Genomic DNA, 5,620 nt, shown 5'->3' on the forward strand with positions numbered 1-5,620 from the left:
TAAAGTAATATTTGTTTGTGAAATGTTACCAGGGACACAATTCAAAATGCTAGCTGACATTAGTGAAGCTATTGTTAACAATGAGATAAAGCAGTTAACATAGTTGAGGTTTGCTAAATAAAATATAAACTAAACAATAAAACCTAAATTGCTTACATTTTGTGAAAGTTGCTCAAATTCTCTCAGCTGCACAACTGCAGTCTTCCTCTGCCAAAGAGTGTTTTAATGTGTTGTAAATTTTGGTCCTGCCTATTTTACCCCATATCCACTACAATTTACGACATGTGGGTTTAATCAAAAACAATTTTTTAAAATAAACTCAGATGTTTCCTCATCATTTGCTAGCTTTCTGGTCTGTTTACATCCTAGAAACCGGTCTAATGTGTTTATGAAACCTCTTTTGCAGCAGCAAACTCATAGCCCTCAGGCATGGTTTGGATGCCACAGCATGAATAAAGAGTTTGAACAGGTCTCAGAAAAAAACCTCGACAAGAACCTGGACCATGTGGGGAAAAAAGTTGCCTACATTGTCCTAGACAGAAACCCTAGACAGAGGTGCTTGCTTATATTCACATTCTCATAGAGAACTAGTGCTTTTCCTACACTCTTCCATGAATTAATGACTGCCCTACCGTCTTGTGTGACCCTGATGGAAGACTGACAGTTGGGGTTTCCTGCTCACCTGCCTCAAGACCAGAAATCTGCCCTCCATTCCCAGCACCTGCTACACTCCATATCTCCACTCCTCTACATACTTGTGACATCATATCTGTGGCATGTATCATCCCGATGCACAAACACTGCCTGTATGAAAGAAATAATTCAGCACAGACCTATACAAGGCCTCCTCTACCTATACAGACTCCAAGCTGCTTCTACCTGTACACTCTTAATTTAAGGCTCCTTTCATTCAAATTTTCTAATTGCTTTTGACCAGAGGAGGATTAATTCTGCATTTTTGTAAAGCTGACATGCTATCATTAGGTTTTGAAAAGAGATATACAAATAAATATGACATTCTCCTCATGTCTGTATGGGTTTCTCTCTCTCTCTCTCTTTTGATCCCTCTCCTCATTAACATACTCATTAACCCTCTGGAGTCGGAGGCCTTTCAGCAACATCTAAGGTAATCTGACATGCCTTTGTTTCCAAAAAGCTACACATGCTAATATTCAGCACACTCCCATCAACAATAATGTGAGAGATGTATGTAATTCATCTGTTCTTTGTTTAAATGAACTCTAAACATGGACTTCCCAAAACATTTTGACATTTTGAAAGGTGCTGATATATAGTGAAAAAGCACATTGAAATTTATAATTTATTTGTATAGTTGTATATGTTGTAAGAAAGCAGCTTCACAGAATCTTAGAATTGACAGAAGTTTTAACATGAAATGTAAAACCCCCAGGTAGAGCTCTGAACTTTATAGACATGGGTGTTGGCTTCACACTGGTGCATACAGCTTTCTGACATTTTATTTAGGTTTTCTTCTATATTGCTACAAATATGATGTGACACTGTATTTAACAATACCTGTGGTTCACACATTAACAATTCATTAGATAGGTGTGAATCACAGCTGAGAACTCCCTTCCTACTGTCAAAGATAATGGCCTATTAGCCCCCACCTCACCTCATCAGTCAGATTAACTAAACCCTTTTTTTTTAATTGGTATCATTTTAGTTATTTAACTAAGACACAGGCTGCTTTGGAGCAACAAAACCGTAAATATGAACTTCAGATGACTGCTTGAAAGCAACAGAGAGCATCCAAACTTTAATACAAACCATTTTTTTCTCAGCTGAGCTCTGTGCCTCTGCACAATTACAAAATGTTTACTGTCAGATTCACAAATTAGCATATGCTACTGCACTACCTAGCATCTGAAACTAATCTGCACAAAACATGCTGCAGAAAAACAAGTCAAATATATTTCACATACTCATCACAAAATAAAGCCATTCCTCCTAAGGCAGCTGAAATGCCTGGCTGCGCCATCTTGGAGATCTGTGCTAAGTATGAAAAAACATCCAAGTGCTTCTATTTATAAAATGAGCATTGTGTATTGTGAATGTGGTGAAGGCCACTATCGGAGCAACCTGGGCTCTCATAATACCTGAGCAGTGCCACAGACTGATCAACTTTATGCCACACTGCACTGCTGCAGTAATTCAGGCAAAAGGAGCCCCAACTAATTACTGAGTGCTGTACATGCTCATACTTTTCATGTTCATACTTTTCAGCTGGCCAGCATTTCTAAAAATCCTTTTTTGTATTGGTCTTAAGTAATATTCTAGGGTCAAGAGAGGAATCTTTGGTGATATTAAAGAGACACACAGACTCAACCTTGATTAAATGTCCTCTCACACATGTTGAAAAACTGTTAAAACCAAAAGAATTAAAAAATTGTCTTGTATTATCGTATTGTATGTATATTGTTTTGTATTTTCTTATCCATGTCTTTTGCACTCTAATCTGCACTTTAATGGAGGGGGGGGGGGGGTTGAGGGAGAGAGACACTGCAATTTAAAGTGTATTTGTGCTGTAAACGGTAACTGGATGTAACCATATAAACCCATATGGGAGCACGGCTGATTATTTTGGGAACAGCTTTGGAGCTGCAATTTGGGATTGTCGAGCAGAGTGATGGATCTGACTTGATGGAACAGTATTGAGGGTATTAAAGTAATGTCGGATGCTGTGTCCAGGATAGCCTCATGTGTTAGTTTTCCTTCCACTGTTCCCATAAACAGTTGGACGGGTGTATCACTTTCAGTAGTTGACAGATCATCTAGAGCTAGGTTTTCTCTGGCATTCAGCTGAACTACCAAAACATCGCTGGGAGGAGTTGGTGAGTCAACCCCTTCCACTATTTGCTTTTCTGTGTCAGTCTGGGTTTTGAAAAGTATCATGTTGAAAAAGAGGAGGTGGAGTTTCTGTGGACCCCCCTTTTAAACAATTCTCTACAGTTTCTGGTGTTTTAGAAGTGGCGGTTTTGGTTTCCAGTTGAACCGAAGCGATGTAAAGAACATCAGGGTGTTTCTTTTTTTCTTTGCAGTATTGCCAGCATTTGTCTGATCTCCTCTAACTCTTCAGAGCTAGATGTTTTGCTTTTGGCCTTGCCTTCCTTGCTCAATTTCTTAATTTGGAACCAGTATTTCTCCTTTCCCTCATTAGTCGAGTCGGAAGGCTGGTTTCGAGCTGACCTGTCATAATCCTTATGGGAAGGTTAGTTTTTACCATGGCCATTGGCTCGGTTTTCAGGAGTGAAATGGTCCAGTCCATAATCAGGCCTGGTCCGGTGATCCCAGTAATGTGTCATAATTTCTGTCCTTCCTTTATGGGTGGTAGTGACCGCGACGTGGTGCGAGTCGGGGAGATCCCGGGCCTTCTCTTGGCTGATTGGTCTGGAAATCACAACCGGATTTTTGTGGATCAGCATGGGTGGCTCCCTCTAATTCTAAGGGCAAAAATCGTATTAACATTTAGAACCTGGCGAGTTTCTGACTGTTTATTTGAATTTTGAGACTTTACGAAACCCCTAAGGGCTAAGTAATGCAACTGTCTACTAGACAGGTGCTTGGACAAGCAGAAACTCTTAAATGGTGGCTAGTCTTGGGATGGAGGGTTTGAACAAACAATGATATAAAGTTTAAATCTTCTTTCATTCCCAAGTCATTCCGCAGTCCGAGTCTGCTCTAATATTTTTGAAGTGATTTCTGACATTGTTGTTCTACACTTAAAGCAGCAGACAGTCCTGTCTGGCAGGTGGTTGGAGAATTCTGCCCCCAATGATTTACAAAGCACACTTCATATTGTGCTTTCACATATTCTAGCTGGGGTTCAATAAAATTATTGACACCTCAACTGGAGGTCAGTTTAATTATATACAGTTTATCATCGTCTGAGGCTTCTGGAAACCATTGTAGATAGAAATCAATATCTTTCAAGTATGAGAAGATATCATTGGAGCCATCTGACGTATAGGCTCAAAACACATTATGTTATGCGCAATTTTATCCAGGTCCATGTAGGAGGGACCCTGGGAGTGTAGGGACAGTGGGTGCCAGGAGCTAGGCTGCAATGCTCTGGGTTTAGCAAGGTTTGCATGAGGACGGCTTACAGGAGATGTGGGGGCATGTGCAAAACCTGTTGATACAAGAGGGGCCAGTACCGCAAACACATAATCTGACAAATGATCTCCCTGGAAACTCATTGGCTTAGTTTTATTTGCCATATTTAGCAGTGATTAAACTGTGTGTTGTAATCTAGTTTGACTAAACCAGTATTAATGTTACTGATCCTTTTTGGAATTTATCTGGTTACAAGGAGTACTACTGATACTAGACCCAACACACTAAAGCAACTGTAAAGCTTGCAGTGTTTAACCTAGTGGTAACAATCCTTGACTATGTGTGACTCTAGGTTGGTGGAACACCTATTGGAGAGAACCCAGAACTGCTGGTTAGAGACCTTTAATGCTGTAGCAGATTGGACATCCCTTTTTAGAGGCGCCCACTTGTTGGGGTAGCCTCAGGACAGATTCAAAATGACCAGCCACAGGTGTATTAACTTTGGAAAGGGGTACCTCTAGGTAGTTCAGCCCAGAAGGGAGTGAGCTCAGCGTCGGGGATAAAGATGCAAGTTACTGAGTCCCACTGGGCTCTGTTTGAGCTTGTGTAGGTCACATCCAGATGCAATAAACCCTGACACTGAAATTCCTGCACTACTGGGAACACCGATTCCTAAAAGGGAAGGCCTAAAACTGCCAGAAATAGAGACCCCTCTAAGAATCTCCAGGTGGACCAGAGCCAGGTAGAGTAAACTCTTAAAAATTGGAAAACTTCTTCCAATCACAACACCTATAGTATCAGAGCAGAGAGATGTAGTACTTGGGACAAAGCACAAGGAAGCAGGTCAACCATAGATGTAGACACAGATGAGTCACAGCCAGTACACAGCCAGTAATGCTAAAAATTGTCTGTTCCCTAAGTCCACTTGGGGACTAATAATGGTTGCGTTAAGTAGAAGCTGTTACAACTTTATCATCCAGTATGGAAGCTAGGATGTCAGTTTTTTAGTTGCTATATAAACTATATTGCAATTGTATTAATCTGTATGTAATTTAAATAAGTTAATAGCACAGTTACTCAGATGTCTGAAAGCTGTAAAGATCAGCTTGCACTGTTTTATATAAATATGAAGATTACCACCAGAGGACACTAAAGTGAATGTTAAATAGCAGTGGTGAGTATCAAGCACTAGAGAATGCTGAAGATAAATTTAAATTGATATACCAGACGTGTACATTCAATTTGCGATGGCGTGTTTTAAACACCAGAGAAAGCAAATTTTATATTTCAGTAGTGGACCACACACATCAGACGGGAATTTAAATTGCAAATGCAAATTAGAGAGCACCAGAGTTTCACCCGTGATAACACTAAGTAACAAGGGAATCAGGAGAAATGGTACTTAAAACCATATTCACTTATCAGAAATATTCACTTATAATAGCACGTCAACACTAGAGAATATAAGAGAGAGATACTACCTATAACAGCACTTAAGACATAGAGAGATTAACAATAATTCACTTAAGGTAGCATGCTTTAA

The sequence above is a fragment of the Hoplias malabaricus genome, chromosome 16 (assembly GCF_029633855.1).
Source record: "Hoplias malabaricus isolate fHopMal1 chromosome 16, fHopMal1.hap1, whole genome shotgun sequence".
NCBI lineage: Eukaryota > Metazoa > Chordata > Actinopteri > Characiformes > Erythrinidae > Hoplias > Hoplias malabaricus.